Genomic DNA, 13,876 nt, shown 5'->3' on the forward strand with positions numbered 1-13,876 from the left:
CACAGCCACAAAAGAGAAGAAACGGATAACTTTGGAGGTAAATCATGCGGTGGCCTATCTAAACCTGTGTTTTGAGGACGCCAGCCAGGCCCCGGTTCTGCCAGCATCAGGCAGGACAACACTCCCCAGCTGGGTGAAAACTCCCGCCGCCCGCGCCCGAGCCCGAGCCGGGCTCCGAGGGCAGGCGGGGCGGGGGCGGTCCCCCAGGAGGAGGTAATTGGAAACCACACTACCCAGAGTGCTGTGCGCAGGCGCGGGCGAGAGGACGCCGGGCGCCGGCTGGGCTCGGCGAGGCCGCGCACAGGGGCGCGCGTCCGTCGGGTGCTCGCGCGAGGCTGGTGCGGCGCCGTTCCGGGCTGCGGGAACCTGGCCGCGCGGCTGCAGCCTTGGCGAGGCCGGGGACGGGGACGGGGGTGGGGAACCGAGCGGAGGGAGCCAGCCGAGGACTGAGGTAACCGGACGCTCGTCCCCCCTCACTCCCTCTTCCCTTTGTGTGCGGTGCTGTCCGCTTGTGCCAAGTCCTCCCTCACCTCAGCCCCGAGCCCAAATCGTAGCGCCGCCGGGGCTCGCGCCTGTGGCGGAGAAACTCCCCGAGTGCTGCACGCAGGAACCCAAACTCCACTGCCGGGAGGCTTTGGGCCCCTTCAGCCGCTGCACGGTCCTGTCGCCCCCTTCCCGGTTTGTGGCGAGAGGCAAGGCGCGGGGTTGGTGGGGGGTAGTCGCGTTCCTCGAAGGGAACCCGGGTCTCCGGCTCCCTCAGCCTGGATCGTTCCTCAGGGTCTTTCGAAGAAGAGACAAGCGGGCAGGTGCTTCGCAGGGTCCGGGCGAGGGCGGCATGTGGGGGCGGGGCGGGCCGGCGGGCTGGGGCCCCGCGGTGAGGGACGCGCCGCCCGCGAGGGTCGGGGAGGCGGGCGCGGGTGTCGGGGTCAGCCGCCGTCCGGGATGCTGGCCCTGGGGACTGGCTGTCCGTCCGTCCGTCCGGAGGGTTAGTCTAGCCTTTGGGACTGGCCTGCCGGCGAGGCTTATGGCCCCGGGGGTCTGGCTGGCGGGTGCTGGGGGCTTGCATCTCACCTCAGATGGAGACTCTGCGGGGGCGGGAGAGGGGGCGGAACACCCCGGTTTGAAGAGTGCCTTGGAGTATGAGACCAGAAACTGCAGCCTCTTTCTAAACGCGCCATTGCTCAGTAGAGTTGTTTTACATCCCGGGATGCCTGCTCTTTCCTCCTTTTCACGCACTTCTGGGCTTCGTTAGCCTGCAGGTTTCCCTGCGAGAGGCGATTTATCTACATCCTTTTTCTAGCCTGGGGCTGGTCCTTGACTGGATTTGACAGTCCTAGCGTTTGGATTGCCTGAGTTTGAAAAGGTTTGTTTGTTTGTTTTTGTATGTTTTCCCACCTGGCAGTGTTGGATCGGGTGACTTTTTGTAGGCTATTGAACTTTTTCTCAGGATTGTTTTTCGTCTGTATTAATAGCGTAACTATGCTTGGCCCTTTTAGCTTATGCTTATGTTACACTGCTTCGGGAGGATTCTTTGGCAAAAGGTTCTTGCAAGAAACTAGGTTGACACAGGTGCTTTATCTGCTGGTTGCACTTTTTCTTTCTTTGCATCCCCCCACCCACCCCCCGTAGAGGTTAATTAATTGTTGGACTGTTGGTGTCCTTCTGGTAGACTGAGGAAATTCTCTTCCTCTGTCTCCCTCCAGTGTTGATCCTGCCAGAGGGTAGTCTTGGGTAAGCAGAGGACCTCAGCTAGGCGGTGGGTTATTTCATTGGCTGCAGCTTTTCCTCCTCCTCCCTATGAGCACCCATTCTTTTGTCACTCATCCCGTGACCTGCTTCAGACTTTTAGTCACTGTATATATCGCCTTTAAGATACAGAGAGCATGAACAGAAATAAATATCAAAAGAAATTTTAGGATACCATACTCAGCTATTGCATTTAAGTTCATATTAACATTTCAAGCTGCCAATACTTTTTAAATCTTTTTTAAAAAAATTTATTTTTATTTGGAGTATAATTGCTTTGGGGCCTTCCTGGTGTCTCATCGGTTAAAGAATCTGCCTGCAATGCAGGAGGCGTGGGTTCCATCCCTGGGTGGGGAAGATTCCTAGAGGAGGAAGTGGCAACCCACTTCAGTATTCTTCCTTGGGAAATCCCATGGACAGAGGAGCCTGGTGGGCTTCCTGGGGTCACAGGAGAGTCTGACACGACTGACTGAACAACAGTAATTGCTTTACAACGTTATGTTAGTTTCTGCTGTAGAGCAATGTGAAATCAGCTGTAAGTATGCATATATCCCCTCCCTCCCACCCCTCTAGGTCATCACAGAGCATTTAGCTGAGTTTCCTGTGCTTTAAAGCAGCTTCCCACCAGCTATCTGTTTTACACATGATAGTGTGTATTTGTCAGTGCTGTTCTTGATTCATCCTACACCTTTCTTCCTGGCCTCTGTCCACAAGTCTGTTCTCTATGTCTGTGTCTCTATTCCTGCCCTATAAATAGGATCATCAGTATCATTTTTCTAGATTCTTTATAAAGCTGCTAATTCTTTTAACATTTGATAAGATCAGTATTATTTTCTAAGATGGTAATATATTCTGTAATAATTGCACATTCTGTATCCTGGCAGGAAATTTAATTCACAGCCACTGAGGGTAATTTTTAAAGACACTATTTCCTCACTTGTTAAGAAGAAAGTGAGGTAGATATATTAGACCCCATACCCTTTATCAAAGTAGTTTATATTTAGAGCAATTTTAGGTTCATAGCAAATTTAAGTGGGAGGAACAGAGATTTCTCATAAATCCTCTGTTCTCATATGCTCCTGCCTTGCCCCATGTAAGCACAGTCTCCCCCGCTATCAAAATCCCTACACCAAAAAGGTAAATTTGTTACAGTCAGTAACCTACATTGATATAGCATTACCCCAAGTCCAGAGTTTACATTAAGGTTCACTCTTGGTGTCTACTGTATATTCTGTGGATTTAGACAAATGACCTTTCCAGAAAATCAAGAACTCTTTTAAGAGTTGTAGAGAACTGAAAATGGGTTTGTCATTTCGAAAAGATTAAAGGGGCTATTTTGAATGTCCTGAAAATTAATTTCAAGAATTTTATGTTTTGAAACCTTGGATATCTAAACTGGTTTGTTATGCTTGCATTTTCAACAAAGGTTAATTATTTTTATATATTAAGAACTAAAGAGATGAGGAAGAAGAAATACCTCGTAGAATTAACAACATGTCATGTTTTTCAGTCCTAAAACTCATTAGCTTGACCATTTCTTCACTGTTCTGAGAAACATGTTTTATGTTAACCAATGAAGGAAGAGGAAATGGAACATTTAGAATAGACATTTTGGGACTTCCCTGGTAGTCCAATGGCTAGGACTCTGTCTGGGCTCCCAAGGCAGGGAGCCCAAGATTGATCCCTCTTCAGGGAATTAGATCCCACATGCTGCAACAAAGAGTTCAAATGTTGCCTCCAAAGATCCCACATATTGCAATTGAGACCCAGCATAGTCAAATTAAAATAAAGTATCCTTTTTTTTTTTTAAACTGATGTCAGTATTCAGGATATAACTACACTAAAATGTGACCCATTAGGCTTTTTTTTTTTTTTAATCTGTTTTCTTTGTCTGAAAGGCTTTTGTGGAAGCATCAAAATGTAATAATGAGCTGGAACTAGACAGTTCTGCGTTAGAATACCAGCTCTTAATTTGTTGGCTGTGTGCCCATGGCATGTTATTTTCTGAACCTATTTCCTTAAATGTAAAAGGGGGTAAAATATTCATTTTTATAATAGTTGAAGTCATTTTAGAAACTGTAAGGCACTCTCATTTATTGATATCGTTAGTCACATGCTGTATTTTAGAATGCTGTCAGTTGATTTTTTTTGTTGAAAACTGCTTATGTAAGTACTATGAAACTTTTTTTTAAGGGCTATACAAGAGGATTCATTGTCTGAATAATTTAGTTGGTTCTTGTGAGTTAGAGGTAAAATTATGGAAGAGGGTCAAAGGGAAGAGAAAATTTCTACTTTCTCTGGTTCTTAACCTGGATCTATGGATGTACCCATAAATGGTCTTCCAAGATTCTGTGGATTCTGTGTATGTTTCTGTTTTTCTGGAGAGAAGACCCACAGCTTTCAACGTATATTTAAAAGGAGTTCACTACCCCTTTAAAAAAAAAATGGAGTGTAATAGCTTTACAGTGTTGTGTTAGTTTGTTGTACAACGAAGTGAATCAGGTATGTGTATACATATATCTCCTCCCTCTTGGACCTCCCTCCGAGCCCCACCCCTGTCCCATCCATCTGGGTCATTGCCGAGCTTTCTGTGCTGTATAATAGCTTCCCACTAGCTATTGATACATGTAGTATATATGTGTCAATGATACTCTCTCAATTCATCCCACCCTCCTCTCCCCCTCTGTGTGTCCACATGTCTGTTTCCTATGTTCTGGATCTCTATTCCTGCCCGGCTAATAAGTTCATCTGTATTGGTTTTCTAGGTTCCACATACATGTGCTAATATACAATATTTGTTCTCTGAGTTGTCAGAATGAGAACACTGTACGACAGACTCTCGGTTCATCTACATCTTCACAAATGACCGAACTTTGTTCCTTTTTATGACTGAGTAATATTCCATTGTACATATGTATCACATCTTCATATCCATTCATATGTCGATGGACATTTAGGTTGCTTCCATGTCCTGGCTGTTGTAAATAGTGCTGCAGTGAACACTGGGGTACATGTGTCTTTTTGAATGATGGTTTTGTAATCTATTCTGTAATAATTGCACATTCTGTGTCCCAGCAGGAAATTTAATTCACAGCCGCTGAGGGTAATTTTTAAAAACACTATTTCCTTATTTGTTAAGAAGAAAGTGAATATTAGATATATTAGACCCCACACCCTTTATCAAAATACTTTACATTTAGAGCAATTTTAGGTTTATAACAAATTAAGTAGGGGAACAGAGATTTCATGTACCTTCTGCCCTCATATGTCCCCTGCTTTGCCCCATGTATGCACAGTCTCCCCCACTATCAAAATCCCCACACCAAAAAGGTACATTTGTTACAATCAGTGAACCTACAGTGATATACCATTACCCAAAGTCTAGAGTTGTACATTAAGGTTCACTCTTGGTCTGTTGTATATTCTGTGGATTTAGACAAATGACCCCTTTTAAGAGTTATAGAGCACTGAAAATGGGTTTGTCATTTTGAAAAGATTAAAGGGACTATTTTGAATGTTGGAATTCTCCAGGCAAGAATACTGGCGTGGGTTGCCATTTCCTTCTCCAGAGGATCTTCCCAACCCAGGAATCAAACCTGAGTCTCCGCATTGCAGGCAGGCTCTTTACTGTCTGACCCACTGTGGAAGCCCAAAACTTAATTTCAGATGGCTTTTGTGTATTAAAACATCAGATATTTGAACTGGTTTCTTATATTTGAATTTTCAACAAAGGTTAATTATTTTTATATATTGAGAACTAAAGAGATGAGGGAGAAGAAATGCCTCTTAGAATAACAAAATGCCCTATTTTTCCATCCTAAAACTCGTTAGCTTGACCATTTCTTCACTTTTCTGAGAAATATGTTTTGTGCTAACCAGTTAAGGAAGAAGAAATGGAACATTTAAAATACACATTTTTTTTTAAACTGATGTCAATATTCAAGACATAACCATATAAAATGTGACTCATTAGGCTTTTTTTTTTTTAATTATTTGTCTGAAGGGCTCTTGTGGAAGCATCAGGATATGATAATGTATTGAACTCAGTTCTAAAACTAGACAACTCTGGTTTAGAATATTAGCTTTTCACTTTTGGCTGTGTGAACCAAAAATGGTCTTCCAAGAATCTGAATTCTGTGTGTATTTGTGTTTTTTTCTGGGGAGAGGACCCACAGCTTTCAACATGTTTAAAAGGAGTTCACAACCTTTTTTAACTGAACCATTTAGATAACAACCATTAACTTCAGTTATCTAAGGAGGTTTCTGTACTAGATTTGTTGCATATTGTTTTCAAAATTAGTGTTTTTGAGAAAAAGTGAACAGAATTTTGTGTGTGTATGTGTATACACATAATTTTTGAAGTACCATGAATGCCTGTTTTTCTTCTAGAACTGGAGGTTGATTTTTTTATGTAATATGTTGATAGCAGTAAAAGTGCTGCTGCTTACACCTGGAGTACATACCACTGATTGATCCTTTATTGTTAGTTAATTTGCACACTTCCCCCCACCCCTCTAGTATTGATGGGCAGAAGATTGCATGGCGAAGAATGGCACCCTAGTGCAATTCAGCACATTGGAATGATATTTTGAAATGTTAAAAGATAACTTGGTTTATCCTAAAATCTGGATTTTTTTTTCTTGTCTCAACAAAATACTAAAATGCTAATGAAAATTAAGTATTTTTTCTTCTAAGCTAGGTGGTGATACTTACATTGTGTATTTCTGGTGTGATATTTCTTATATAACACAGAGTATGAAGTTATATTGAATCTGAATTGATGATCATTTTAAGGTTTACCACTGCTAGTTTGGAAAGAATATGAAATTTATAATCAGCTTATGTAGATTAGATTGTGATTTGTGATTTTAATTATGACATTTAAAATTGATCTTATTTGCATTTTGTGAATTTCAGAAGTATGTTAGAGTTCTAAGATTGAGTTCATTATTGTAACAGAGTTTGGAAGTAAGCTACATCAAACTGCCCTATTTTCTTTGTTAGTGATAGGTTGCTGAACTATAAGACTTTACAGTGTGAAGCCAACTTCTGTTTCTGGGTCAATTACCGGTAGCAGTCACAAGGTCTAAAGAGTATGAGGTGGATCAAGTGATGGTATACCAACTTATGAATGAATCTATTCAGTGGAGTAATGTGTTTTTGTCTTTTTTTTTGAGTTTCTTCTTTTTTCTTTGATATTGGTATTTTCATTTGATACTGAATGCTTTTCATAGTTCAAGGTTTTAAGTAAATAGTTGGGGACTAATTAGTCTATAAATTAGTAGCAGAATTGTGTTCAACTCTCTAGACTTGCACTTTTTATAAAATCTGAGAGGTCTATATAGATTTCAAAGATCAATTAGAGATGAATGTCAGCATTTGCATAGTACCGCATATATATACTTGTCACTATGCTGCATCTTTTGTTATTTTATTGCAGAGGATTGCTTATTTCTTTAATAATGAATGTGAGTTTAATTAATTAGAAATGGAAAACAGAAGAGTCATTTTAGCAAAAATTTTACCTGTGGAAATACTGTCATATTAAAAAGATCAGTGTTTTTATAAAGGAAAAGAATCTGAAAAAGAAAACCGTGTGTAACTGAGTCACTTTGGTCTTCAGCTGAAACACAACATTGTAAATTCACTATACTTCAAATGAAAAAGGTCAGTGATTTTATGTGTATTTTCTTAAACTTTAAAAAATTTCAAAAACATTTTCTGTGTGGGGAGAATATTATATCCATATTTTAGTTCCATAATCTAAACATACCATGCAAAGATGTAGATACACTCCTTATACAAAGACAGAATTAATGCTGTCTTCAGCCTGTGTTGAGACCTAGGCATTGCCACTTAATAGCTGTGTGACCTTGGGTAGGTTTCTTAACTTCTCTGAGCCTTACTATCAACAACTATAAATATAGTAATAATACTGCTTTGAATTATCCTGAGGAACAGAATGAATAAATGTGAAATATCTAACTCAAATAATAGCACTTGCTTATGTAGCTTATGTGCCAGACAGTTTATTAACTCATTTACTCCTTGTAACAATCTTAAGAAGTTTGTATTGCTACTTTCCTCATTTTTTACAGGTGAAGAAACTGAGGCTAATAAAAGATTATGTAACTTAACCAGAGTCACACAGTCATACATGCCACTCAACTAATGCTAACTATTGTCTCCAGGTGTCCCCAACCTCCAGGCCTTGGACCAGTACCTCCTGTCATATCAGTGCCAGAATTAAATTAGCAATAAAGTGTACAATAAATGTAATGCACTCGAGTCATCCTGAAACCACCCTGTTTGCAGTTCATGAAAAAATTGTCTTCCATGAAACAGGTTCCTGGTGCCAAAAATGGTTGGGGACCACTGGTTATATCGATAGTTTTGTTTTGTTTTTTTTTTTAAGAAAGGCTTAGAGCAATATAACCAGTTCTCATCTTTTGCTATAGTGAAAAATGCATCTGAATGTAGATCACTATATAGCATATTGTATTTCTCTGCTGGGAAAAATGTTGATTGGAGAATTGTGTTCCTCACTGAGGACTGAGGATCACATAATTTATAAAAGTAATAGTGTCAGTTTATTGAATGCTTACTGTGAACTAGATGCAGGGCTAAGTATTAATACATTACATATATTACTTCATTTATTCTTCACAGTAGTCTTAACAGTACGCTCAGAGTGGTTTTAAATAACTTGCCTAAGGCTATACAGCTAATGGGACTCTCAAAACTGGCTCTTAAGTCTGCTATTAACTGCTAGTTTTTGTGCCTTGTGTTAAATACGACTATAGTGCTAAGTCGTTTCAGTCGTGTCTGACTCGGTGAGCCCGCCAGGCTCCTCGTCCATGGGATTTTCAGGGCAAGAATACTGGAGTGGGTTGCCATTTCCTTCTCCAGGGGATGTTCCCAACCCAGGGAACCTGCGTCTTCTACATTGGCAGGCAGGTTCTTTACCACTAGCGCCACCTGGGAAGCCCAAATAATGACTATGAAAAGTGAAAGTGAAGTCGCTCAGTCGTGTCTGACTCTGCGACCCCGTGGACTGTAGCCCACCAGGCTCCTCCGTCCATGGGATTCTCCAGGCAAGAATACTGGAGTGGGTTGCCATTTCCTTCTCCAGGGGATCTTCCCGACCCAGGGATTGAACCCAGGTCTCCCGCATTTCAGGCAGATGCTTTAACCCCTGAGCCACCAGGGAAGCCCAAAATATGAGTATAGTCTTCTCTAAAAAGAAAGGCAACAAGTTACTTTTAAATAGAAAAAAAAAAACAAAACTGCTCTCATAGTTTAGAACTAGAAGTACACAGGCCCTCTGTATCCGCAGATTCCATGTATGTAAATTCGAGGAAACTCAGATGAAAACATTCAGGAAAAAAATTCCAGAAAATTCCAAAAAGCGTAACTTGAATTAGCTGCAAACTGGTGACTTATTTACATAACATAACATAGCATTTACATGGTATTGTTGTTTATTGTTCAGTTGCTAAGTTGCGTTTGACTGTTTGCGACCCCAGAGAGGATTTGAAGTAAATGAGAGGAGGTTGTACAAGGTTATATGCAAATACCATGCATGCCATTTTATGTAAGGGACTTGAGCATCCTTGGATTTTGGTATGAAGGGCCCTGTCCTGGAACTAATCCCTCAGGATACTGGGGGTTGGCTGTAAATAGTGATTACCCAAATCTGTGGTCTCTTAGGCCAAGCCTAGCTTGCTGCTGGTTTTGTAAAGTTTTATTGGAACACAGCTACTCTCATTACTTTATGTATTTATCTATGGGTGCTTTCCTACTGCACTGGCATAGTTGCGTAGTTGTGACAGAGTCTGGGTGGCATAAAGCCCGAAATATGTACTGTCTGGCCCTTTACAGGAAAAGATGCTGACCCTTGACCTAACCAACACTGTTCTTTTATAAATGAAGAAACTTGAGACATGAAAGATTAGGTAACTTCCCGATAATGCAACTAGTTAAAATCCAGTTCCCCTAATACTTACCTCACTGTTTTTTCTCCTATACCATGCTACTTCTTAAGCCTTATAAAATCAACAAGTATATCATATGATCATTATATAAGGGACTGTAAAGTACTATGAAGTATTATTATATATAAGAACATTTAACCTAGTTAAAAACAGACATGCTAGCTATAGTAAAAGGAAATATTTGGACATTTTTCTTAGAATTTGAAGAGCTTTGGGAATATACTTTGTATGACCCGTGTGTTAAAGATCTGTGGCCAGTTTTAAACTTACATTTTCTTATCTTCCTCCATAAATTTCTCTGTAACCAAATAAAAAGAGGCTGTAGAATTTATTCATTAATTGGTTCGAAAACAGCAGTTCAAGTTAGAAGCATATCACACATACATTTTTTAAAAGATCCTATAATTTGTACCTAGTTTTTTCTGCTTACTATTACTTTATCCATCGACGTTTTTAAGCACTGAGGTGATGTGATCAGATTTGAATTTGGGGATGATAACTTGCAGCAGTAACAAGGGTGTGAGAGAAGAGGCTGTGAGATGATGGGGCCTGTGAGTAACTTGCTGTGGCTGGATAAGCAAGGCCGACAGTATGAGGGAAAGGTAGGGAGTAGAGTGTATGAAACTAGGTTATACTTGGATAAATGGAATGGGAACTTTGAGCACATATAAGCTGTTGTGTTTTTAATGGGGAGCCCTCTTGATCACCAAGGCTCATTTAGATTCTCCCGTCTTACCCAGCGTATCTCCCTACTGTGCCTTAACCACGGTATTATGACCACCTGTTTGTGTCCCAGATGGATGACTCAAGCTCCTTAATAGTAGGAATTACGTCTTACTCATCTTTTTGGGGGGGCAGCGGGGGGGACTTAATATGGATAACTTAAGAAATTAGATTATGTTTGTGCATACATTTTATTTTTCCCTCTGGAGGAGGGCATGGCAACCCACTCTAGTATTCTTGCCTGGAGAATCCCATGGACAGAGGACCCTGGGGGGCTACAGTCCATAGGGTTGCAAAGAGTCGGACACAACTGAAGCAACTTAGCAGGCATACATTTTTTTTTTTTAAAGGAAAATATAAGAGATAGACCGGATAAGGTATTCCTGAATTTCTTCACATTTAGGGTCTGGCTCTTGCAGCATTTTAATGTCTTTTGTTTTTTCCATACATTCTAGCCTCCTAGTCCATGTACAACATTGATGATGCAACATTCCGTTAGTGTGCTGTATCATCTGCTGAGGGATTTTCTTTTAGGCCACTAACACCATCCTTCTAATTTTGGAGCAAGTACTTCTTGGTGTGTTATGCACGTTATTTTTGCATGTATCTTGGTAGCAAAACATAATACGACCTCAACTACTCTGGCTGCCTTTCTTGAGTCCCTTAAAGTAATTTTCTTCAGACACTATAGTGAAAACTAGTTTGTGAATCAGTACCTTGGTAAAGACAGCAAAAATGAATGACTAGGAAAGTGAAATTTAAAAAGATACACAAAATGCAAACTTCAATTTTTATGAAACTCAACAAACATAAAATTATTGTCAAACACAACTTTGTTATAAGTTTCTAGGCACTCAGTTTTGTACCTACCTCATTGCAGTGTGTTTAAAAAAAAAAATGTGGACCAGACCCACTTTGTTTTTATTTTTTTCCTTTATTTTTATTAGTTGCAGGCTAATTACAGTATTGTAGTGGTTTTTGCCATACATTGACATGAATCAGCCATGGATTTACATGTGTTCCCCATCCCGATCCCCTCTCCCGCCTCCCTCCCCATCCCATCCCTCTGGGTCTTCCCAGTGCACCAGCCCTGAGCACTTGTCTCATGCATCCAACCTGGGCTGGTGATCTGTTTCACACTTGATAGTATATATTTGTTTCAATGCCATTCTCTCAGAACGTCCCACCCTCACCTTCTCCCACAGAGTCCAAAAGTCTGTTCTGTACATCTGTGTCTCTTTTTCTGTTTTGCATATAGGGTTATCGTTACCATCTTTTTAAATTCCATATATATGTGTTAGTATACTGTATTGGTCTTTATCTTTCTGGCTTACTTCACTCTGTATAATGGGCTCCAGTTTCATCCATCTCATTAGAACTGATTCAAATGAATTCTTTTTAGTGGCTGAGTAATATTCCATGGTGTATATGTACCATAGCTTCCTTATCCATTCGTCTGCTGATGGGCATCTAGGTTGCTTCCATGTCCTGGCTATTATAAACAGTGCTGCGATGAACATTGGGGTGCACGTGTCTCTTTCAGATCTGGTTTCCTCGGTGTGTATGCCCAGGAGTGGGATTGCTGGGTCATATGGCAGTTCTATTTCCACTTTTCTAAGGAATCTCCACACTGTTCTCCATAGCGGCTGTACTAGTTTGCATTCCCACCAACAGTGTAAGAGGGTTCCCTTTTCTTCACACCCTCTCCAGCATTTATTGCTTGTAGACTTTTGGATAGCAGCCATTCTGACTGGCGTGTAATGGTACCTCATTGTGGTTTTGATTTGCATTTCTCTGATAATGAGTGATGTTGAGCATCTTTTCATGTGTTTGTTAGCCATCTGTATGTCTTCTTTGGAGAAATGTCTGTTTAGTTCTTTAGCCCAGTTTTTGATGGGGTCTTTTATTTTTCTGGAATTGAGCTGCAGGAGTTGCTTGTATATTTTTGAGATTAATCCATTGTTGCTTCATTTGCTATTATTTTCTCCCATTCTGAAGGCTGTCTTCACCTTGCTTATAGTTTCCTTTGTTGTGCAAAAGCTTTTAAGTTTCATTAGGTCCCATTTGTTTATTTTTGCTTTTATTTCCAATATTCTGGGAGGTTGCAGACCCACTTTGAATAGCACTGCTATAAAGCCCTTTGTTGTTGCTTTGCATATTCACCTTTGAATTTCTAGACCTGCAACATAACGTCTGATGACTGATTGAATGATTAAATATAAGGCAAATGGTATTTATCCTTAACACTGACAGTATTTGTCTTTTTGGGTGAAATGTTATAAAACCACATGACCAGTATATATCCTATAGTGTATATATGTGTGTGTGTGTGTTGGTTTATGTTATCTTGTAAAGATAAAAGAAAGTTCCCAAACTCCTAAGAGAAGACTGATTTCTCCTATAGCCATGGTAACAATTAATCATCAGAACCAGTTTGAAATCGGCTTACTTAATAAATGACAGTTCTTTAGCATTGGTTTAAGTCTGTTTAATGAATCAGTAACAATGTAGTGAACAAGATTTTGGAAGCCTCTGAAAGTTCACCAGCCACTGAGCACCATACTCTCTTCCAGACTGAGATTAGCAGTGTGCTCTACTCAGAGAGAGTGTGCCTGACCAGCATGGCTCTCACTGGAGTATAAAATAATTATTACTTAGCTTTGTGTTTTGTTTCATATATTGAATGGGAAATATCTCATCTTTGGACACTTGGAAACAAATTATTGGTGAATTAATTTTTTAGTAGGCTTTATGTTTTTATTCAGATAATTATCGTTTGTTATTTGAGTACAACCCTGTGACTTCTATGATAAGTAAAAATAATAATAGAGACTCCTTAAGAGTTCACAAATGCAGTTCACGAATTCTGATTATTGTAAGTTGTTGTGTTTACATGTAAAAAAAAATACATCATTTTTGTTACGTATTTTCTGCAGTGAATCAGTGAAACCTATGTTCTTTTTGAAGTACTTTAGTCTTCAGCTGTTGGCTGATACGACTTTATTGGCACTTAGAGGAACAAAAAGATGGTCTTAACTTCCTACCTGTTTTAGTGCCATAATGTACCAGTGCTAAGTCACTTCAGTCATACCTGACTCTCTGCCACCCTGCAGGGGATCTTCCCAACCCAGGAGATTGAACCCGAGTCTCTTATGTCTCCTGCATCGGCAGGCAGGTTCTTTACCACTGGTGCTACCTGGGAAGCCCCATAATGTACCAGAGTGTGATAGAAATAAACTTCTGTGGACCATCCCTCTTTTTTTTCTGTTGTATTTATAACCTCTTGCTTCATCGACTGAGTGGACGTGAATTTGAGTAAACTCTGGGAGATAGTGAAGGACACTGAAGCCTTGAGTGCTACAGTCCATGGGGTCGCAAAGAGTTGGACATGACTTAGTGACTGAACAACAAAT

The 13,876-nt window shown here is 40.4% G+C and overlaps 1 protein-coding gene across 2 annotated transcripts in view; it reads left to right on the plus strand.

The window, feature by feature from the left end:
• The first annotated feature begins 302 nt into the window (after positions 1–302).
• Positions 303–13,876, plus strand: part of KLHL8 (kelch like family member 8) — a 49,125-nt gene continuing 35,551 nt past the window's right edge. Inside the window, exon 1 of one of the 2 annotated variants that reach the window (XM_043906237.1) lies at positions 303–451. The gene's annotated coding sequence lies outside the window, so the exon portion shown is untranslated. Of the gene's footprint in view, positions 452–2,322; positions 7,414–13,876 lie in introns of those variants that run through there. The other variant, XM_043906238.1, reaches the window with a different exon arrangement.

Source organism: Cervus elaphus, chromosome 6, assembly GCF_910594005.1.
Source record: "Cervus elaphus chromosome 6, mCerEla1.1, whole genome shotgun sequence".
Taxonomy (NCBI): domain Eukaryota; kingdom Metazoa; phylum Chordata; class Mammalia; order Artiodactyla; family Cervidae; genus Cervus; species Cervus elaphus.